The sequence below is a fragment of the Octopus bimaculoides genome, chromosome 1 (genome assembly GCF_046866305.1).
Source record: "Octopus bimaculoides isolate indiv1 chromosome 1, ASM4686630v1, whole genome shotgun sequence".
Taxonomy (NCBI): domain Eukaryota; kingdom Metazoa; phylum Mollusca; class Cephalopoda; order Octopoda; family Octopodidae; genus Octopus; species Octopus bimaculoides.
Window position 1 is genome coordinate 159,299,528 of NC_142928.1, and position 25,122 is coordinate 159,324,649.

The 25,122-nt window shown below is 38.6% G+C and overlaps 1 protein-coding gene across 1 annotated transcript in view; it reads right to left on the minus strand.

Annotated features, from left to right (window-relative positions):
• The window catches only part of LOC106871405 (ninjurin-1), a 99,289-nt gene extending 81,069 nt beyond the window's left edge, over window positions 1–18,220 (minus strand). The window contains exon 1 of the mRNA XM_052972047.2: window positions 17,806–18,220. The gene's annotated coding sequence lies outside the window, so the exon portion shown is untranslated. The remainder of the gene's footprint in view (window positions 1–17,805) is intronic.
• Between the last annotated feature and the right edge of the window lie 6,902 nt (window positions 18,221–25,122).

Genomic DNA, 25,122 nt, shown 5'->3' on the forward strand with positions numbered 1-25,122 from the left:
TGGATCAGCTTGAGCATCGTCTGTGAGAAAAACAGCACCATGACGCATTTAATTCTGCCAGAAATTTGGAAACGATATGCTGTACTGCTTAGCATTCGCGCTGGAAGCTCCAATATGAACAGATGGTGAGCACACAGAACAACCGTTAGCTTGCCGTGTCCTCAAAACATGTATCGAGAGTGATAAAAATCAAATATCCAGTCAACGATATGGTGTTTGGAGTGATCACTAGTGATGGCGAGGTTATGCCTCCATTCATCTTCCCACAATGGCCTCAAACTCAACACGGAGGCCTACATTAAGTGCCCGAAAGATGTAGAGCTTCTCTAAGTCAAGAGGGTGGCTGCTGGAAGACCCTATGTCTGGCAACAGGACTCTGCACCGTGCCACACAAGCAAGAGAATCCAGTCATGGCTGCCAGACAATTTCTGCGACCACGTCACCCCTAACATCTGACCACCTAATTCCTAGACTGCAGCCCCCTTGATTATTATGTGTGGGGCACAGTTGACTGAGAGACCAATAAAGTCCTTGTAACACCAAAGACGAACTGAAGGCAAGTATATACTTAAACAAGGAGACCGTCCAGAAGCATTGCAGGAAATTCCGAAGTCGTCTGGAAGACAATGGCGATTTTATTGAATAAATTTACTAGTTATTATTTCAAGATATTTTAAAGTAGCTTTCGGAAATATATCTGTTAAAATGAGGTATCAGTGTTACTTTCATTTTTTGCATAATTTAGACGACAGTTTATTCACCGCACCCTGTATGTATGTATGTATGTATGTATGTATGCTAGCTAAACACACATCATGTAGACAATAGAATCCACACTGACTCAACAAGTAGTCGGTGCCATATGTACGTGAATTCAACATATGGGAAGAAGCGGCATGTAGTTAGGATGTCTGAAGAAAGAATCATTGGACAAATTTTATGAACTTAGCCAACCGGAAGGAAGCAATTATAAAATACCATTCTGTAAAAACGGACAGTGAATTATAAAATATTAGAATCCATTAACGTACAAACTCCCCTGCATGATAATGGCATTACTTATTGGAATGACATTTTTCCTAACAAAAAGATCATCGCCGGATTTTTTTTCTGAATAACTAAATCCAAGTTAACTTTTAACAACCAATAACTTAGTTTAATTATTGGGTGTTGCCATGGAATAAAGCTTTAATTGCAAGTCAGATGGAAGCGATTAACATACCTCCGTAAGCAGTTGTTAGACAACAACTATAGGAAAAAATGTGTTTGGAGTGAGTTCCATAGGGCTGATCTTCTGAAGAGGAAGGACTTGGCTCAGTGAGTGGTATGTGCAATTTTTGACCCTTGGGTATAATATGATTTCAAATTCTGGCACAAGGTCTGCATGTTCGTGGGAGGGGATAAATCGATTACATCAATCCCAGTATTTAACTGGTACTTATATTATCGATCCCGAAAGGCTGAAAGACAAAGTAGAGCTCAGCGGAATTTCAACTCATAACGTAAGGACGGACGAAATGCCGCTAAGCATTTTCCCGGCGTGCTAACGACTCTGCCAGCTCGCCGCCGTATCCGTGGGTATAGTATGAGTGACTAGAAGAGGAGACGCAAGTGAAATGGCACCAGTCGAATCTTTCTCAAATCACATCCTACCGTGGAGATCAGCTATTCCTGCAGAGCAGATACCGCTGTAGTATAAGGGGTGGGGGCAGAAAAGAAAAGAAAGAAAAAGAGCAACAACGCGTCTGTGATCCACTGTACGAGTGTACTGGTAAACGACTTCATGTCAATAAGATGGGGATGAGGGGACATGTTCGGATGTGATATCAGATATGTGTGTCCGTTTACGTAGGCGAACATAAATGCGTAGTTTTTTTTAATGCTTGCGTATGCACGTGTGTGTATGCAAACGTGCGTTCTGTGTAACCAACGAGACACTGAACACTTTATTTGTCACGCTCACTCTCATTTCTGAATCCCATGAATCCTTGAAGGCAACAACAACAGCAGCAAAATAAACATCCAAAAAACATTCAACAGTACGGTCTAGTTTCAGAGAGATCTGGGTGCTATTTCTTGTAGATCGAATTACCACCTCGTAGGCTGGCTGCTGGGGGTGCAGTTGTTATTAGACGCAGGATATGACCCTACTTCTATCAGTTAGTTCTCGTTAAAACATCTTTAAGCTGGTCTTCGTTAAGTATCATTAAATCTATAGCTAAAAAATATATATTCTTTTCTACTCTAAGCACTAGGCCTGAAATGTTTTGAGGAGGAGGCTAGTCGATTAGATTGACTCCAGTATGTAACTGGTACTTAATTTATCGACCCCGAAAGGATGAAAGGCAAAGTTGACCTTGGCGGAATTTGAACGTAAAGACAGACGAAATACCACTAAGCATTTCGCCCGGCGTGCTAACATTTTTGCCAGTTTGCCGCCTTATAAAAAGATATATATATTAGTGACAGAGGCAGTATTAATAATTTTCCCACTTAAACGTGGAGGTTCTGTTGGAGCAAACTTCACGGCAGTAGATGCCATAAGAAACTCCTATATAGGCTTTTGATTCAAAATGCACTCTTGTTTATATCGCTAGCGGACATAACTCCCCACCAACTCCAGTGGCAAGACCACATGATTGGTAATCACACACTTGTACACACACACACACACACACGCACACACTATGGCTCCCTTGCAGGATGCTTCGCAAGGAGACCCCGAAACATCGTGACTGCACAACAAACTTAACCACATAGGCATGATTGCAGCTCTCTTCTCACTTCCCTTCCTTTTCCCCTTCTCTCTCCCTCCCCTCCGCCTTTCTCTCTCATTCTCTACCTCTATTTCTCTGCATCCACGCACATGTATGTATGCATGTACGCATGTATGTATATATATATATATATATATATATATATATATGTACACACACATTTATATATATATATATATATATATATATATATATATATATATATATATATATATTTATACACACACACATATATATATATATACACACATATAAAAAACAGACAGACACATGAACACGCACACACACGCACACACACACACACACACACACACACATCTACATATATAGGGTGCCGTGAATATATTGTCGTCTAAATTACGCAAAAATGAAATAGATATATTTACGAAAATGACATTAAATATCTTGAAATACTAAATAGCAAATTTATTCAATAAAATTGTCGGTCTCCTTGTTTAAGTTGGTGAATGTTGCTATAATCCTTGCCTTCAGTTCATCTTTGACGTTACAAGAAGTTTTGTTGGTCTCTCACTCAACTGTGCTCCACAGATAATAATCAAGGGGGTTGCAGTCTGGGGAGTTAGGTGGCCAGATGTTAAGGGTGATGTGGTCGCAGAAATTGTCTGGCAGCCATGACTGGGTTCTCCTGCTTGTGTGGCATGGTGCAGAGTCCTGTTGCCAGATATAGGGTCTTCCAGCAGCTACCCTCTTGACTTAGAGAAGCTCTACCTCCTCCAGACACTTGATGTAGGCCTTCGTTTTGAGTTTGAGGCCATGTGGGAAGATGAATGGAGGCATGACGTCGCCATCACTAGTGATCACTTCAAACACCATATCATTGATTGGATGTTTGATTTTTATCACTCTCGGTAGAAGTTTTGAGGACACGGCAAGCTAACGGTTGTTCTGTGTGTTCACCATCTGTCCGTAGTGGAGCTTCCAGTACGAATGCAAAGCAGTACAGCATATCGTTTCCAAATTTCTGGCAGAATAAAATGCTTCATGGTGCTGTTTTTCTCACAGACGATGCCCAACTTACCCTACTATACTATGTAGTCGACAAAATCAAAAACAAGCGCATGCGCGAAATAACAAAATAAAATGATGACAATATACCGGTAGCACCCTGTATACACGCGCACACATACACACACACATTATAATAATAATAGTATATATACTCTGATTTAAAGCGACATTTTAAAAAATAAACAATTGACTGAAAAATGATGAGCCAACCCAGGCCAGAATCGAAGCTACATATCAACGCTAACACGGCTCCATACGCATTCAATTGGGTCAAACGCTTACCCATCAATTTCAGCCAAATTTTATGAATATGTAACTTAACTGTCTAATGCTACATATATTTGTAAAGAAACCCGAAGGCGTTTTAAGTTACGGAGATAGAGCAACTATGGAAGTTTCTTTGTACAATAATAACTACGTAATAATATTTCAAAATAAGAATATATATATTCCGATTTAAAGCGACATTTGTTATATAAACAAATGACTGAAAAATGTTGAGCTAACTCAGACCAGAATCGAACCCACATATCAACGCTAACACGGCTCCATGCGCATCCGATTGGACCTAACGCTCACCCATCGATAGTCGCTCTATTTTCATAACTTACAAAGCTTTAGGGTTTGTTTACAAATATTATATGGATATTTGTATGTATGCATGTATATATACACACACGAGAGAAGTGAATAAACACCCTTATAATCATTAAGATTTGTTTAACTCTGAAATTATGCATTCAAATTATTTATTAATTGTTATAATGTGAATATTTAATATTTAGTAGACATGCCCTTTGTATTTTTCAATGCAAGTACCCTATTAGGCATGTTACTGATCAGATGACGAATATTCTCTTGGAGAATTTCTTACCAAGTTTCATGCAGTAATCTCAAAAGATCTGGCTATGAAGATGGTTTCTTGTTCTTTTTATGAAGTGCTCTGTCCATTATGTTCCAGAGGTGTTCAATAGGTTTTATATCTGGTGACTGGCTTGGCCATGGAAACTTTTTAATGCCATTCTCATCTGACAAATCTTGGGTCATTTTAGCCGTGTGACAAGGAACCCCATCTTCCATAAATAGTTTTCTTTAATCATTTCACCACTGGAGAAGATTGGAAGGAGTCCTTTCTGCAATATAGCCACATATTTATCAGAGTTTATGTTTTCCTCACAATCCACCAGCTCTGATCAAACATTGCTCCCAATTGTTCTCCAGACCATCATAGAATAGCTGCCGTGTTTCATTGTTGGCTGTAATCTTTTCACATCAAATTCTTGATCACAGAGTTTCCAGATCCACACTCAACCACTGTCAAGAAAAACAGCAAATCTGAACTCATCAGAGAATATGAAGTATCCCAAAATGCCAGTGGCCTCTCCACCATCTCATTGGCCCGATCTTTTCTCCGCTTGATGTTGGCTGATCGAAGAAGTGGTTTCCTTCTTGCTGCTTAGCCATAGTAACCAAGTTTGTGGAGATACCTGACAGCTGTTCTGAGACTGACATCAACATGTTCGGCTATGTCAGAGGCCTTGTAACGAGGTTTATCCTCTACACTTTTCTTAGCAAACAGAAGGGTCCTGTCAAAGGACCGTGGTTGATCTCGGCTAGGTGATGTGGACTCCTCTAGTCTAGTGAATTGCACAATCAGTTTGTTAACTGTAGAAAGTGATATCCCAAGGTCTTCTGCGATTTTACGCTTTGTCCACCTTCAGAATGACTCACAATACGGCCTCTTTGAAATTCAGACAGTTCCAAGGCTTCTTTTGTATATGGTATGATTAAACAATCACATATAGAACCTGAAACGTAAAATGTCAATTAATAAAGAATATAAATCTTTACAAGTTAGAATAAACATAAAATGATGTTTTATGGGGTGTCTATCTATTTACTTCTGTCATGTCTGTATATATATATATATATATATATATATATAGTCAAAATAAGCAACAAGGATATCCAAAGTTAATGCAGTACGATCGTTTCATGCGACTCCATTTAATTAAGCAATGTGAATATTACATTACTGCTGCCTAAACTTAAGTACCATATTCACCTTGAATCTAAATTTATATATATATATATATATATATATACACGCACATATATACATACATGTTCATATATGTATGAATATTTGTATATCTGTCTATCAATGTGTGTGTGTGTGTGTGTGTGTGTATGTATGTGTGTCTGTCTGTCTGTATGCATGTATGTATGTATGCATGGCTATTTACGTTATTAAAAGATTAGAACGCTAAAAAAAGCACAAGAAAAAGAAAATAACGAGAGGCAACATGTATCACACCTAACAGCAAATTAACATAAATTATTTATAAAAAATCAAGATTAAAACCCTCATGATGAACATGAAACCATAAACTTGTAAGTGACAAAACGTGCATCAGATGACCGATATAATAAATAAGATCGACGTAGATATGAAGGCTATGTAGACATGTAGACATGAACACAAATTGTCGTATATGACTCGCAAGTACAACACTTTCTCACTGGTTGATCACTCAAATATCAGAAGCCACTGCAATACATTACAATACAAAACACGAAACAAAGCTCGACAGAAAAACCTTAATTGATAACATTACCGTCCTTTATAGAATTCTGAGAAATTCTAGAATATTAGCAAGGGAAGTGTTATGTTTTAGCAAAATACGGACTAAAAATAATCATATTAAGAATAATTACTGGATGCTGAGAGAAACTTGGAGTTGGATGTTAAAGTTTAAATCTGGTGATATTCTATCAGTATATAACGTCATTTTCTTAAACTTTGATGCCGACTAAATTCTCAGCAATACGTAAACAGGAGATTATGCGGTGTTAAAAAAACTAGGCAGTGTGAAAAAAATAAAACTGTTATTAAAATAAAAAAAAAAACAATGAATTTTTTAATTTCATTCATAAATATATATTTTCAGTCGCTTTCTGTTTGCGCCAATTGAACATAATTTTCTCGTTGTTTTATCCAGAGCTTCAGCTTGTCGTTCGTCTAAATATGGTTAAATCTTGTTTTTCATGTAAAGAGGGTAAAAAACGTAAATGGCTTTAAAGAGTTGAATAGCTTTAAAGGGACAATATACATAACACCGGATCTAAAGCGTTAAGTGAATGAGGAACTATTACACCCCCTTGGATACTTATGCCATTGTATTTCAGATAATATTCCTAATTCGGAAGCGACGTGGTATCTATTAGCTCCGTAAAATGAGACAATGTAGAATTAAGTTAAATGTCAAAATATACAACTTGAACTGAAAAACTAGGCGCTAGTAGTCGGATATAGCCATTCTAGTAATTGTGTCAAGGCCGACAGGAAGCGGTCCAGCTTCCTAGGGCTAAACGGCAGTAGTGTATTCCCTTATTGGGATTGTCACATTAAGTTGACAATATACTACAACTTCATCGCTCCACTACTGCTTAAATCTCTCTGAGAGATTTAGAAATATTATATTTCTAATTTTGCTGATCAGTGAATAAACTTCACTATGATTATATAAGTCTGCGAGAGGTAAACAGGCTTCTCTATCAAGATGGCAAGCTACTTCAAGCTGATGACGAGCAAAGACTCAGAAACATGTCCCTGAATGCTGGCTAGGCTGGGTGGAGGAGCTTGTCTCCCCCTCGCAGACTTAAGGACACAGTAATTGTGTCAAGGCCGACAGGAAGCGGTCCAGCTTCCTAGGGCTAAACGGCAGTAGTGTATTCCCTTATTGGGATTGTCACATTAAGTTGACAATATACTACAACTTTATCGCTCCACTACTGCTTAAATCTCTCTGAGAGATTTAGAAATATTATATTTCTAATATATATATATATATATATATATATATATATATATATATATATATATATATATATAAAGCAGAAGATTCTAGAGAAATGTGAAGCGTACTTCAACAGCAGCAGGAAGCGCAGATTATGCCTGGCTGAGGAAAGAGTGATTTTAAAGAGCACCCAGCACCCAGGACCCAACACCCAATCATTTATCTGAAAATTTTAATTCTTGCCCACGTGAAAGGAAATACATCCATCATACCTGCGTGCCCCATCATAACTATAATCACTTGCCCTGCAACTTCGGCCTTCTATCAATACCTAGGTGTCCGGCAAAGTGTTTGTTCAGAATATACACTAAGGCACCCACAAACACACACACACACACACACACACACATATGTACATGAATATTTTACAATGGTACAAGAGTAATACGAAGCTTGACAGCTGTCAATGTCGTTAGGTAAATCAAAAATAATATTGAACCCTCGTCCTGAAATCTCTCAAATTAGACTTCTTACCACATTACTTTGGTTTATACTGTTTTAAAGTTGGTCGATATGGTCCAGTTACAGTAACTACGGAGGTAGTGAAGGTTTATGTGTCAAACGGAATATTTTGAAATCTTGAGGAAAACAATTTGAAAATATTTTAATATAACTCATAAATTTTCTTTGCAGTATCTCATCCGTAATTGTTAACAAAGCGTGGAAAAAGTAATTACCTCAATTTACTGTTACAGCCTGAGGTAATTAAAATGCCATCTCTTTTACGTCTTTATAGCTACAAGCTCACCTTGGTACATGGTGAAATTTGTTCTCCATCGACGATGATGTTTTCAAAGATTGCATACCGTTTGGACTGGAAATAAGTTGCTCTGTAGAGGCATATTTTTGTGCTTTTCCTTAGATGCTTGTTGTTTCAGGTTCTTTTGCGCAGTCTGCTGAATGTCTTGTTTACTTTTGTACAGTCTGTTGTCAACCATTTCGTCGATCTTGGAATCTAACGAAATGATGCGTCTCTGTTAGATAACTGAAACTGAACAATCTTCAGCTTAGTTTCGCTGCTGCTGCTGATGATGCACGAAAGGTGGTAATCTTTCTGAAATGAGTGTTCGTGGAGGACTTCTGTTTCTTTGCACTGACTACCTGTTCAAAGAACCCCTAATGCTAAATATAAAAAGAATGGAAGTATCCGAATATTCTGTAATGACAAATTTGAAAATATTAACTGCTAGAAACTATGGTTGACTATTTGCCAGCAATTCATTTACTATCATTGATATTTTGTTAATCTTTCCACTCTGTTTGTCCGATTTTTCCCCCCTTTTTGCTTTGCTCGAATTTAGACGGGCTATCTCCTTACTGTCAAACTGATCATATGCATGTTCATTTATGTATATGTACACTCACACACATACGCGCACACACGCATGCGCACGCACGCACACACACACACACACACACACACACACACACACACACACACACACACACACACACACACACACAACATACACATTAAGGAAAGGAGAAATCAACTTGATATTACAATTGTTTACATATATTATGTAATTAGATGGAAAAATGCGAGCATGTAAAGTAATATTGTTAAGTATATAAACCTGGAAAAGTGCAGGACAAGTTATTACACCTGTAAAAGTATCGGACAAACTATTACTTCAAGTAAAATAAAGAATAGGAAACTTTTTACTTAAAATATTGCAGCAAAGAATGCCACTTCTCCTAATTTATCACTCTTTACAGTTCTCATCTTTTAAATTTATTGTACAAAACTGTTCATCTAATTTGTAAATTTGTCTAATTAGTCACTTTTTTCTGTATTTAAGGTAGTAAATTAGCCATATTCTACTTAAATAAGTATAGTGTTATTTGTAAACTATAATAAAATATTTTTTAATATTCAAATTTTAATTTTAGCAGCAATATTTTAAGTAAAAAGTTTCTTATTCTTTACTTTACTTGAAGTAATAGTTTGTCCTATACTTTTACAGGTGTAATAACTTGTCCTGTACTTTTCCAGGTTTATAATCTTAAGAATATTACTTTTCATGCTCGCATTTTTCCATGTAATCCATGATTTTCCAGGCATTGTTGTTATAAGATAATAATGTGTCAATTAATAATTTAGGATTTTACCTTATAAAATACTGGGTAGGGGGATACAGTGGCTGCTATTTTTAGCGTGTCGAGCGACCAGGTAGAGGCTCTTTCATTGGTTGATTTCGTGATGAGATTTCTTTTACACATATATGTATAATATGCATATATATCATCGGCAGAAGTTAGAGAGTAGGTCAAAAGCTGAGAGTTTCGTGTATTGGCACTTATCAAACACGAATTTGTCCATTGTCACTCTGTAATTTGTGACGAAATAACTTCTAAAATACAAAATTTTGTCAAAAATGTTAAGAGTAAACTCTGTTGTATGTGACACATCGTACCAGATCGGAAGTTTCAAAGTATTTAGTTTAAAAGAATTGATTAAATAATCTGTACGTCAAATTGAATAGATCCGAAATGGATAAAAGCAAAGTCGACCTCGGCGGAATTTGAACTCGAAATATAAGGACAGGGGAAACCCTATTAAGTATTTTGCCCGGTGCGGTAACGGCTCTGTCAGCTCGCCGCCTTAGAACGTAAACGTTCGTTTCAGCAATATATTCTTCATAATTCTTATTGCTAAGCGTTACTTCCTTATTCTCTTACTTACTGACACGAAATTTTGTGTCATTTCACCCCAAAACTTTTCTTCTACTCATTTTTGTTCAATGCGACTAAAGACTCTGAGTTCATATCTCATACATTTTTCTATCATTTAACCCTAAGAAAAGTATACTTTTATTTAAAAATTAATAAGTCTATGTTAATTGAAGGTGAATAGATGACTTACTGCCCCCCTTGATGTCGCAGATATTTTGATGTAACTTTTTTCTACTGAACCAAATCTCTGTTTATGCCAAAGTGTAGCTGAGAAGGTGTCCTCTTTAAAACTATTAACAGTTTGCAATTTAGTTGAGAACTGAATTAGTGGTGAAGCTTGGAAGCTGCTGCGATTGACGAAATGGTGGACTTAAGAATATATTCAACCACGTAATATATGGAAATAAATAATAATATTCCTCTAGTCCATTAAGTTCTTCAGATGTCATGATTTGAAGGTACGATCGACCTAACACACACACACACACACACACACACACACACACACACACACACACACACACACACACACACACACACACACACACACACACACACACACACACACACACTCACACACATACAAATGCTGATGATACCAATTGAAATCAAAATTTCATCTTGTATGCTTTTCTCTTAATATTCCCATATTCATCTTTTTTCCTTAAATACTTGCCACTGACCCCTTTGAGTTTTTTTTCACAGAGTTCATTTTCGCTTCACGTACACACTCTCACACTATCGAACTCGTCAAGACAAAATCAAAATCAAAATGGTAAAACAGAACGTTTCGTTGTTCATTTATATGAAGCGGATGCTTTTTTTGCTTTGTTTAGAAGAGAAGAAAAATGTTTTTGGTTTTTGGGAAAAGGGGGAAAGAGAGAAGAAAATCAACAGGGGTGGGGAAGTAGACACAGAGAGAGGTTTCAGGACAATCAAGAAAGAAGAAAAACATAATAAAGGATGGGGAAAGGATAGATGGATAGTCAGATAGTTAGACACACACACACACACACACACACACACACACACACACACACACACACACACATATATATATATATGTAAATATATAAAAACAAAAAGATAAAGAGAGCAAAGGTAAGGTTGAAGAATTTTATGGATAGAGTCTTACAGCTGTTTCTGGGAAGATCCAGTACTTCCGTTCATCGGAGACAGAAAAAAATAAAGTAATCTATTATTATATTCATAGGCTGATATTTTTAGTATGAAGTGGTAAAGAGTGTGATGTACTGAAAAAAGAGAGAACAGTACTTGAAGTGTAGTTTCATTCCAGTGGTAAATATCCGTGTAGAAATTCGTGCAAAGTAATCCTTGTGTGAATAATCCGGAAATTTATGTTGGAACGAGAGTTGATATAGCGTAGATAGCAGAGGTATATATATTTCATATTGCGATAGATTTTTGCTTGTTTACTTGAAGAATGTCCAAGTCAAGTGAAAAGTTAGCGGTAATTAGGTCAAGTCAAGAAGATAGAATGAGAAAGGGGATAGAGAAGATATAGAGGCGGAGGATGGTAGCGATATATTTATGGTCAGTTGGTCTTAACAGGGTAGAGGGGATGAGCGTATAAAGTGAAGGAGGAATAGGGGGAAGAGGTGGTTAAAAGGTCTAGTGAGTAGGAAGGAATGCGTGTGTGTAGTATATAGGTGGTGGGGGTATGAGTGATAAACCAAAGACAGAGATAAAGGAGAGGGATGGGTGGGAAAGGTAGTTAGTAGTATCATATTTTAGGATGCTGCCAAGCCTATTTATAGACGGTGGAAAGGGATTGAAAGAGGTGACGTAGTCTGTTTGTGTAGGTGGTGTTCTTGTGAAATTGAGAATATGCGAAATAGATTTGGTGGTACATGTGTGGTGAGATGATCGAAAAGAAAATAATCCTATTCAAAAAGATGGTGAAAGATGGATGTTTTTGCCAGGTTGAATAGGTTGCCTGTGGGGGGTTGTGTTATTATGTTGCGTGATCATTTGTGCAATTTTGCTTGTGATAGAACCTGAATGTGTGGAAAGAGCGGTGGTTGCAGTTGCTAAATGCTTCATTATATCGATTAAGTAGAGTAGGAGAATTGTATTTTAAAATATGGAACGCCTCCGTTAGGCAAAGCTTGCAATTGGAGCGCTGACCCTGGTATGGAGTTCCAGAGTCTAAGATGGACCATTTTAAGGTGTATTGGGTATTTTTGTTTTTGAGGTGATGAATATGATTGGCTAATGTTGTAGATTTACTGTGTTTGTCGTATCTAAAAGAGTGCATGTGGGCTGCGTAGCGATGTTTAAAGTTGATAGTTGCACCAATGTACGTGGCAGTAGAGTTATGTAATAGATTTTTGACGGTGCATTTATATATTACATTGTATCTTACGCAATGTGTTTGAAGCGGACATATAGTCCCGGAGCGACAGTTACAAGTGTAGGAGGCTAGAGGGTTGCGTATGCTTGTGGTTGAGTTATTATTATTGGAGGATATGTTATTAGGGGATGTGTATGAATCTAGATTAGTGGAATTATTGTTATGGCTATTAGTCCTATCAGTGTTATTATTGGCATTGCTATTATCTAGAATATTAATGGGTTGGGATCCATTGTAGTTTTGTTCCAGTGTACGAGCGTTAGTGTTAGAAGAACGTATATTGATGTCCGTGCTGGGTGTATGTGTGGGTCGGGTGCTGGTGTTAGCATAGCTACGGTTGCTTAGGTTTTGGTAATAGAGCGAGCGTTTTATGTTTGTTAGAAGCTGCTATAATAGATTCAAAGTTAGGAGTGGTAGAATACGATAATTTTAAAGTGGATCTGTTGAATATAGAGTGGTATTTGTGTTGTCGTGGGAAGTTAGAATCTAGTATTTTAAAGAAAGATTTGGCTAGGTTCCTAGTGTTAAGAGAGAATAGGGGGGGGGGGGGGTGTACCACAGGATGGAGCAGCCGCCGCTTTTTTGGGGGGTTCTGTGCATGTTGTAATTAAGGTGTTTGAGTGGAGGGCAGTTGTCTATACTTTTGGTAGGGCTAGCTGATTTAAACATCTTAGATTTAGCCCTAGTGTTATAGGTGTGATTGTGGGGTCTGTTTGGGCATGTGGGTGGTTGGTTGTGGTTTTGATTGATGTGATGTCTTTGGGGTGCGATTTGTGATATAAATTGTTTAAGTCTGGTGTTATGTATGTATTTTATTTGTTGTGAGAAACCGCTAGCCGCTAGTGCTTGGTTGTAGTATGGAGCGTGATTGTTAAATATTTCTTCAGAAGAGGATAGATCAGATAATGTATATATGTATGTATATATATATATATATATATATATATATATATATATATAGAGAGAGAGAGAGAGAGAGAGAGAGAGAGGGGGGAGGAGAAAGAGAGAGATAGAAAGAAAGAAAGCGAGGGAGAGAGAGGTTTCTTTTCAATTTGATGTGGTCAGTTCATTGAAATTTCATTACAAAACATTTTTCATTTCTTTGTTTTCTTCTTCCCATTGTGTTTATCTATAAATATGTTGATAGGTATACAATGGGAATAAAAAACAAAATGAAAAAAGAAAAATGCTTTGTAATGAAATTTCAGTGAATTGACCACATCAAATTGAAAAGAAACCTCTCTCTCTCTCCCTCCCACTCACTCTCTGTCTGTCTGTCTGCCTATCTATCTATCTATCTATCTATCTATCTATCTATCTATCTATCTATCTATTTATCTTTCTGTCAGTCTGTCTGTCTGTCTGTCTATCCTTTGCCCATCCTTTATTATTTTCCCATCTTTCTTAATTGTCCTGAAAACCCTCTCTCTCGCTGTCTATTTTCCCACACCGTTGCTTTTCTTTCTCTCTTTCCCCCTTTTCCCCAAATCCAAAAACAAAAACATTTTCTTTCCTTCTAAACAAAGCAAAAAAGCATTTAATTCATATAAATGAACAATGAAACGTTCTGTTTTTACCATTTTGATTTCAATTTTGTCTTGACGAGTTCGATAAACGAACGAAAGCGCTAATAAAGAATTATTCAAAATTCTGACTGCCTCCTTTTTCTCAATATACAATATCTGTGCACCACTTCAAACTCTCTCAGACTTACGATGGAGCAGCTGTAATGCCAAGAACACTAAACGGAGTACAGAGCAAGCTAAAGGATAAAGGATTTAGGCACAGCACTTCATTCACTGCTATGCGCACAAAATTTACTTAGGCTTGAGTAAAAGTGCCGAGAAGGTGAGTGGAGTAAAAATGTTTTTTTTCTTCTTATTTACGTGCATTTAGTAAATTTACATCTTCCAGTACCAAGTGGGAAAACGTTTTCAGGCAATTTAATGTCAGTATTTCATCATTGTGCAAAACAAGATGGTGCTCTAGATCAAGAACTGTGTCATCCATAAAACTATTGCATGAAAACTTGAAAAATGCCATCACAAGTATTCTAGGCTCTTGTGATGAAGATATACTTTATCAAACAGACAATCTATTGACAAAGTTGAATGCTTTCACATTCATGTTTTTCATCAATTGCTTTCATGACATACTTTCTCAGGTTGGCGAAGTCTCTGATATCCTACAGTGTAAGCTACTGGACATAAAGCATAGTCAGATTAAATTACATGACTTCATTCATTATGTTGAAGGTTATCGTAAGAACGAACATTATAAAATCATTCTGCGCGATACAGCTGCTGTCATTGAACAGATGAGTCCGATCCTCCTCCTAGAAAAAGAGTCAGAGGTGCACAAATTATTTACAACCTACCTATTTTGAAATAATTTATAACATTCTAATGTCCTTACGAAAGAGATTTTCTGGCATTCAGGAGTATGCATTTTTTGAATTACTAGGTATTAATAAGTTTGAAGAGTTTGCTAACTAGTTTTCAATGCGACATATAAACTCTCTAGAAAACAAGTATCCCTGTATTTTTGACAGTAAGAGCTTAGTGAACGAGCTAATATATATATATATTGACAGTGATTTCAAAAAGTGCAAGTCAATCAACTCCATTTTAGAATTACTGTATAAATTGGAGTTAACTTCTGCTACGCCGGAACCCATTAAACTAATTAAGCTAGTGCTGACCATCCCCTTAACATCAGTCGCTAATGAGAGAAGTTTCTCAACGTTGGATAGAATCCGCTCATATCTGAGAAGCACAATGGCCCAAGAACAGCTGTCTTCACTGGTTCGTATTTCCATAGAGAGAAAAACATTTTGAAGGACTAGGACAGCAAGAATGAGCTGCATAACAGGATATTAGATGACTTCGCCATCAAACCAAGACGACTGGAGTTCATATATAAATGAAGTAATTTTTATATTAAAACTATGTTTCTGTGGCATTCTTTCGTTAGAAGCAGCAAATTTGCATACTATTGAATGATTAGTGCACATATAAGTCTGCGGTGTGCATTACGTTTCTTATCTTCGTTTATACATGAGTCTTATGCGAAATCTGTGATGAGCCCGAATGACTCTGAAGATCTGTAGTCGCCTCTGATATATCTATACACTCAAGTACTTATCTATATGTAATATATATTTACACAGAGGGAGAGACAGATGAGTATATTATGTTAGTATGTTAGTGTGTATATGTTTACTTGTGTATGCTTTTATATGCATATTAAGCAGCAGGACGTATACACACAAGTATACTTGTCGATGATATATACGGGTTCATATACCTAATGAGAAACAAATCAAGGAACAGGAAACTAGCGATCAATGACATCTTCCAAACAGAAAATATACCTACTTTGACTCACACCTGTCCACTTTGCATATACTTATTTTCCGCAAGATACCTGCACAAGTGAGGGAATGTATTCCAGAGTAACCAGAATGTGCAGAATGTGTTTAAATAAAACGTGAAGGCCTCGGACAACTAGACAGAGAGAAAAAAACGACAAACATACATGCGCGCGCGCATATGCATATATTTATATAAATAAATATATATATTTATATATATTTACATACATATACATATACATATATATATATATATATATATATATATATATATATATATATATATATATATATATATATATATATATATATATATTTATATACATGTATATATATATAAATTAAGAAATGGAGTTAAACGCAGGTGTTATTCAAATCTTTATACTTCCGACATATGTTTCGAAGAAAACATTAGTATTATTCCTGAGGGAATGAAATGATGTAAAACAATGCAATCATTTACATCATTTTATTCCCTCAGGAATAATACCAATGCTTTCTTCGAAACATATGTCGGAAGTATAAAGATTTGAATAACACTTGCGTTTAACTCTATTTCTTAATTTATCTATGTTATACAAAAACATTTCACTAAACACTGGAACTTCTACCTTTATATGTTGGCTGTTACATTTTTGGCACTTATATGAATTTTTACTACCCTGGTAACTATTTATTTATATTTTCCGTGTTATTTGTATATATATATTGAAAAAATACACATACATGTATATATATATATATATATATATATATATATATATATATACACAAACACACATGTATGTGTATTTTTTCAATATATAAAAATATATATATATATATATATATATATATAGAGAGAGAGAGAGAGAGAGAGAGTAATAAGAAAAATAAAGATAACAATGGAGACGATGTGAAAAACAAACAAATAAACAGGGTATATTAGGAAAATTGGAAGGAGTCTATAACGTTTCGAGTATACGCTCAACTACGGAAAGGAGAGATGACGAGATAATATAAAAAAATATAAATAAATAAAAAATAAAAATAAATGAAGTAAAGAAAAGAAGAAAGAAAAGACCAATCGAGTCTCACTTATATGGTCACTGCATGTAGAATATATATATATATATATATATATATATATATATATATATATATATATATACACTATACTATACTATATATATATATATATATATATATATATATACACACTATACTATACTATATATATATATACGTGTGTGTGTACACACACACACACACACATATATATAGTATAGTATATTTATATATATAGTATAATATATTTATATTATCTACATATATTTGTATACAGTATTATGTATTTATCAAAATACGTTTATGTGCACAGAAGTACATGACCTTACACGCATACACACATGCACTATGCATATATGAGTGTATACATTCTTGTATATATTTATGTACACACAAACACACACACACACACATGCATAAATGTGAGTGTACATGTATATTTGTATGCATGTTTTTATATAGATAGATATGCGTAACACGTATACACATGCACATAAATACATATACACTCACACACACATACGCACAAGCAAGAATGTGGACACAAGCACACATACACAAAAAGAAAAAAAATAAACAAAAGGATCCAGTTCGATAGATAAATAGTGAAATAGCGTCAAATAGATTAAATGAATATTAATTTCATAATAAATGAATTGTTGGACTCACCTTATTTCTTCCGAAGTTTATGTGTTAAATGCTAAATTTGTATTATTAGTTTACGTGATTCTTTAACACACTCCTTTATCTACATATATATGTATGTAGGTAGGTATATCCTTACGAGAGGTAGTTTTTGCATGTATATCTACAACACAAGGAGTTGGTTGATAATCAAATACCAGATGTATTTCACAGAAATCTAAGCTTGTTCGACTTGTCAGTAGTTGGATACAAGTTCAGAGTTTAACGAGTGTCTGTGGTAGAAGGTTGTGGTGATCACTATTTTCAGTAAAGTTCAAAAGATCTATGAGTAATAAAGGTCCTAAATACATACTACAGCGGTAATCTGTCTATCATTATAATCACATAATGAAAGAACTTGCATAGAAGGATGAAGGCGGGACTTAAGTAATTTTCTAGTAGCACGTTTGCCTATCTATCTATCTATCTATCTATCTATCTATCTATCTATCTATCTATCTATCTATCTATCTACAAACACACACACACACTCACATATACAGAGTAGTACCTGTGTATATATATTTATATATATAAGGTAGTACCCGTCAAAAATGAGGCGCTTAGTTTAGGACTTGCGTAGCATTATCGTAAAAAATAATTACATTTTTAGTAAGAAGAGTGTATGTCCCTCCATAAGAAAAACAATTTCTTTTCCACGTAGCATCTATTACAAATATATACGCTATACATCACATGGTTCATTTTCAAAGCAAAACAGAAAAAGAAACAAGAAATGAAGAGAAGAAACAAATCACATTGTATCTATCTATCTATCTATCTATCTATCTATCTATCTATCTATCTATCTATCTATCTATCTATCTATCTGACGGACGTGCTGTCACATCGGCTGCAGAGGTAAACCTCTTTTTGACCTTTTATTGCCCACATTTTGTTGGAATTTTTTAATAATTTTGTTGCGAAGCACCTAGGCTTCATTTCTGTGTATTTTCAAAGGCAGGAATTGGCCCCAGGGGCAGTTTCGGCCCTCGCAAAATACAAAAATTTCCTTCTCGACATTTGAAAAATGTCGAGAAACACAATTTTGGAACGCTTGTCTTGTTCTTTTGATGAGCATTTCCCGAGGCTTCAGACGCCAGAAGAGAAAAAAGAACAGAGTAGCGCGTGCTCACACAGTGATAGGACCGCAGTGGCTGTAAACGTCACAAAGACGGCGATTACAGCTAATAACAGCCCTCTCACCACCACCACCACCACCAACAACAACAACAAAAACAACAACAGCAAGGACGCAAATTTATCGGCCGTCAGCACCGACACCATCACCTGTTCAACAAACTCTGCTGCCACTACCACCACCTTTGAACCCGGCAGTACCAACACCAACATAAACAAAAATATTCCAAAGGACATGTCCGCCAGCACAACAAAAACAAATTTCGCCGATGCTATAAAGGAAAAAAGGAAAACAACAACAAATTAAAAACACAAAATCCCTTCTTACGAAAGAAGGCGATGATGTTAAAATAAATATACCAAAAGAAATTATAGAGCAAAAAAACAAAAAATGCATTATTTATAAACTGGTAAACACAAAAACCAGACGTGCAGAAAATTTTAGCACAGAAAAGATCGAGATGTGCCTTAAACCCGTATGGGCTCATCAAGAGCATGTCACGTGGGGATGGAAATTTGCCACGGTACAGGTGCGCTTCATAAATGAAAATTTAGCGAAGCAATTTTCGACACTCTCTCTCCGCACAGGTGACTTGGTGATGATACCGAGTTATCTTGGACAGAGAGTGACCAAAGTAATTATAAAGAACGTGCCATCAGAAGTGGATACCCAATGGGTAGTATCGGCCGTATGCCTCGAAATGGCGGAGGCAAATATTTTGGAGATTACGGTTGTAGAGGAAAAGAACTGGGGGGGGGGGGGGGGAAATCTGGAAATCCTTCTCCACGTCACGGAGGAGGCTTCACGGAAGATTCCTCCAAACATTAGACTGGCGGAGGACCACAAGCTGTATGTGGTGGTAGAGGGCAGGCGGCCTCGCTGTTACTTATGCAACAGCGAGGCACATCTGAAAAAAGACTGCCCACTGGCCGCTAAACAACAACAACAACAACAACAACAGAAGCAACTACCAAATACCCCCAACCGAAAAACTTTACTACCAACACCACCAGCAACACAAAAAACAACAACAGAAATATCAGCAATAACCACAACAGAAAAGACAACAGAAACTGCAAAAACAGAAGAGCAAAAAAAAAGAAAATTCCAAGACTGCCTCTCCCTCCCCCATATCACATACACCACACACAAATAACAAGCAGCCAACACCAACAAAAACAGCAGCACAAACACTCACAGAAACACACACAGACGCACAAAATTTGCCGTTACCTCTTTCTGACTCCTCAGAACTCTCATCGGATGAAGAGAGTGGGGAGGAGTGGCAAATAGCTACGAAAGGAAAGAGGAAGCGCAGTAAGAAGAAAACAAAACAAAATAAAGACACAAACAAAGCAGGGAGATTCACATCTCCCGAAAATACTCCGAACACCAATAATAATATGCAAAAAAACAATGCTCACAGCGATAAACACTACCAACACAGAGTTGATGAAATACATCAACTCAAAAACAAACATTACAAACAATGACATTAAAACAAACAACCACCCACTTACAACACCGCCAAAACGCATACAGATATACCATATTACACCAGCATTGCACCACAAAATAAAATCCCTCTACCCTAATGCGGTAGGGGGATGCAAAAAATATTTATGCAAAAAATTATATAATAGCGTCCTTGGTGAAAAACCCAAGGAGGAGACAAAACTTGCAAACAGTAAGTAGCTCTCTTTTCCTTTCCTTTTGTGCTTTAAAGCACACGTATAAATAGAATCATGGTGAAGATTGGATGTGTGAATGTGCGTGGCTTGGGGTCCCCTTGGAAACAAGGGTACCTCTTAAATGACATCAAGTCACACAATTTGGATATCATAGCCATTAGTGAGACCAGACTCCATGAACCACGGGCCCTAAAGTCCATGTTTGGCGGACAGTTTAACATTTATTTTTCTCCCTGTCTGCCGAAGATGGGCGGTAGTGGCACGGCGGCTCTTTTTCGCAAGAGTCTGGATCTCCAAGTAAAGACGATATTTACGGACCCGGAGGGTAGACTGGTTGTCCTGGATGTGGACGGTAGCGATGGGGGCGCTTTTCGGCTGCTGGCAGTTTATGTGCCTCCTTTAACAGGTCGGTCGGACTTCTTTCGACGTCTAGAAGTATTCCTGGGAACGTCTCGTCCCTTACTTTTAGTGGTGGATTGGAATGCTACCTTGGACACGCATCTAGACTACGTGGGGAGTGACAAAACTAGAAGGGGATGCAAAGGCCTCAGAGACCTGCTCAGACGCTTCCAGTTGTCTGACAGGTATCGTCTCGACCACCCAAATGTGCCAACGTGGACTTGGAGCAACCGCATTGAGTCGTCGAGATCGTATCTAGATAGGATAGTGTGTAGGAAAAGAGACAGAGATAGTTTAGGATGTCCACAATTCTACATAGTCAGCTACACGGATCACAAACTTGTGACGTGTACGCTAGACTTAGATAAGGCACATAGGCAGGGTCCCGGTTACTGGAAACTAAACGCGTCTTTCCCGTCGAGACAGGTTTTCAGAGACCGGATTAGCACGTTAGTAAAGAGGGCTTTGACGGGAGCCATCGTCAACAACAAATGTTGGTTTGCCCTCAAGAGAGCAGTAAGAGTGTAAGCAATAAGATATAGCAGGGAACTAGCTGTAGAGAGGAACAGAGTAGAGGGGGAGCTAGTGATAAAGTTAGAAGAGGCATTGCGAAGTGGCATCGCATCCGACGTTTTAGCGGCGAGGTTGGCCCTCGACCAACACATCAATGCTAAACACGAAGGGTGTGCTGTCAGGGCAAGGATGCGTGCTCTGAGGAATGAAGGTGTTGGAGCCGCGCGAGAGGCCCGGGTGGCGGAGGCGCAGCGGGGTAACAGAGCCACCATCCGGTCTCTGGTAGACGAACAGGGGCGCGAATTGCTCGAGCCGAGCAAGATGTGCGAGGCGTTTCAGCGGCATTTTGCCCAACTGTTCGGGAGGAGTGGCGAGCGAGAAGGCAGGGTGGACTTTAGTGCCTACCTGCACAGCTTGCCACGACTCTCGGCAAGAGAGGCGGAGTGCTGCGAAGGGGTCATCACGGCGGAGGAGGTGAGGGACACGATGGCGGGTTGCTCGACGGAAAAATCTCCGGGCTTGGATGGTCTGCCCTACGAGCTTTACAACTGTATGCCAGACTTGTTTGGAGACGTCTTGGCGGCCGTGTACTGCAACTGGCAGCAGAATGGGAGCGTTCCCGGTTTTGTGAGCCGAGGAGCAGTAACGCTGCTGAAGAAAGATCCAAACAAGGGTGACGCCATAGATAACTTTAGGCCCCTCACTCTGCTCAATGCAGACTTGAAAATTTTGGCCAAGGTGTTAGCCAAGCGGTTGGCGCTTGTCATCGAGAAACTGGTCGGCACGGAGCAGACGTGCGCCGTGCCGGGCCGGAGCATCCATGACAACCTCCGTCTGATGCGCTACATCATAGAGAGGGTAGTTAAGAACCTGGCATGGGTGGGGCCCTGATCAATTTGGATCAATCGAAAGCTTTCGATAGGGTGGACCATCGATACTTGGAGGCCGTCCTCGAAGCGGCCGGCTTCGGTCCCGTTTTCCGCGGCTGGATGGCTACCTTATACACAGGCATCCGTTCGGTTGTTCGCGTCAATGGATGTCTATCGGGACCTTTCAACATTGCACGTTCGGTCCGTCAGGGATGCCCCCTGTCGCCGCTCCTGTACGTATTGACTCTCGAGCCACTACTGCGGAAGCTGGCGACGCTCAGGGGTATCCCGCAAGAACTGGGGTGCGGGACGAGCGTGTCGGCATACGCGGACGACGTCACCGTCATAGCGTCTAGCCACGAGCACATCGAGCTTGTCGGCGAGACGCTGAAAGACTACTGTGACGGGAGCGAAAATCAACCGGGATAAGTCGGTGGGTTTGCTGCTCGGCACCTGGAGAAGCAAGCCCATACCGTCCGGCAGCGCCTCAATAGTGGGACGCTGGACGGACGGTCCGGTCACGTTGCTCGGAGTCTGGTTCGGTCCGGACCTGCAAACGGAGAAGAACTGGGACGAGATAACGAGTAGGGTGGCCACTCTCTGCCGGCAATGGTCCGAGTGGAAGCTGTCTCTAAAAGGTCGGGCGGAGGTGGCGAAAGCGTACATCGCGTCCGTCATCGAATACCGCCTGACCGTCGTGCCTTGTCCCGATCGCGCCATCACCGAAATGGAGCGCATCCTCTTCCGCTTTTTGTGGAAAGGAAGCGTTCCGATGGTGAGGCGATCCGTTTGTTGCCAACACCCGCTGAAAGGAGGGCTGGGCATGCCGTGGTTGATGATGCGCAGACATGCGCTGAGACTGCGACATCTCCGGCTCTACGTAGACGACGGTGAGCAGGTGTGGTCGCCGTTTGTGCGACGCGCTTTCCCGCAGCTCGTCTCCATGACCGAGCTGCAGTCGTGGATCAAAAAGAGGCCGAGGAATGGCGAATGGCACCGTGAGTGTCGCGTTGCTCTGAGCGTCGACCTTGAGCGGCTGCATCACAACGAAGTCATTCTATAGGGGATTAGTGGAGGGCAGGTACGACGACGATCTCGGGGCGAACCTGGGCGTCGACGAGGAATACCTGACCCGCCTGTTCAGGACGACTTTCGGGCCGGGACCTATGGACAACTTCCAGAGATCCCTGGCCTGGCAGTGCTACCGAGAAGCGCTACCCGTTCGGGATAAGCTCTATAGACACGGCTCGCGAAATGCGGGGCCGACCTGCCCGAGATGCGGTCAGAGCGACGAAACCGTTCTGCACGCACTCGTGCAGTGTCCAACCATTTCGGAGCTGTGGGCTTATGTCGAACGACTGCTGTCACGTGTGGGACGAGTCGGTTTATCAACCGAGTCTATCGTCAATATCGTCACGCCTCCTTCCTTTAAACGGGAAGGAAGAGCTGTATTTATTGTACTTGTGGCTATGGCGAAAGAATGTATCTGGTGGACGCGCCTGAAAGGATTAGAGACAAACACTTTCCTCTCTGGTCAATCTCTCATCAACTTTTTCAAGTATCACTTGAAAAGGAAGGTGAGAGTAGAGAGGCAAGTGTTGTCTAGCAAATGTTTCGAAAAAAGATGGATACATGTAGCAAGAATGGCACGTATAAATGACGAAGCCACCTTGATCATGATTCTATAAAACGGTAAACCTAGAGAGTTACTTATTTTTTTTTTTCCTTTCGTAAATAAAAGTGTGTAATGTAATTTGTGACATTAAAATGACAGAGGTTACCGTGGTCTTTTCGTAGGTTTTTCTTTCCACGGATAACCTCCCCGTTTCTTGGGAATTTTCTATATTATTTCGTAGTTTTTGTAAATACCCCAAACGTTTCGCGATGTTTTGTCTACTGTGGTTTCACATTTACAAAACAATAATAGAATATGGCTGAAGAGAATTTGCGCCGGTTTTTCCCTGCACAAAAATTCCGTCATTAGATCTTTATTGATTATATTTAAACATCATTCGTTAAGTCATAATTCTTTACGTATTCTATCATTTTTTTTTGGTAGACATAGAAGTAATACGGAATATTTTACTATGTTAGACACCAATAAGAGAAACGAAAATCTACAATAGACAGAAAGATATGTGGAAATTCCATGAAAAACGTTAGCGTCTTTTGGTGGTGAAAGTGTAGAAAAAATTCAAATTTATATTTAATTTGTGAGTAGTTAACGTGTTCTCAGTACGATGTTGTTGGTAGAATATTTGTTAGTCAGTAGAAAGATACATTTTGATTTCTGTCATTGTTTCGACTTTACCTTATTGCTAACCAACGTACGGGACTTGATAATAATTTACATTGGAAAACTCGGTGGTTAATTTGTTAATCACAAGTTATATTTGATATTTGTTTGCATGTATCCTGTCTCGCTATCTACATTCTATTTATAGTATGTAAACATGATATCTGGAATAGTAGTCCAAATATATATTTTTAATGTTTAAAATATAGAAAGTACGCCAGTAACATTGTTAAACACATTACAATTAAAATTTATGTCGTTATCGTCCATTGCCAGTATGGCCGAGTGGTCTAAGATTCCAGACTCAAAGAGTAATTACCTAACCATGAATATAGGATATTCTGGTTCACGAACTTGGGCGTTGGTGCGAATCCCACTCTCGATAGCTATTTC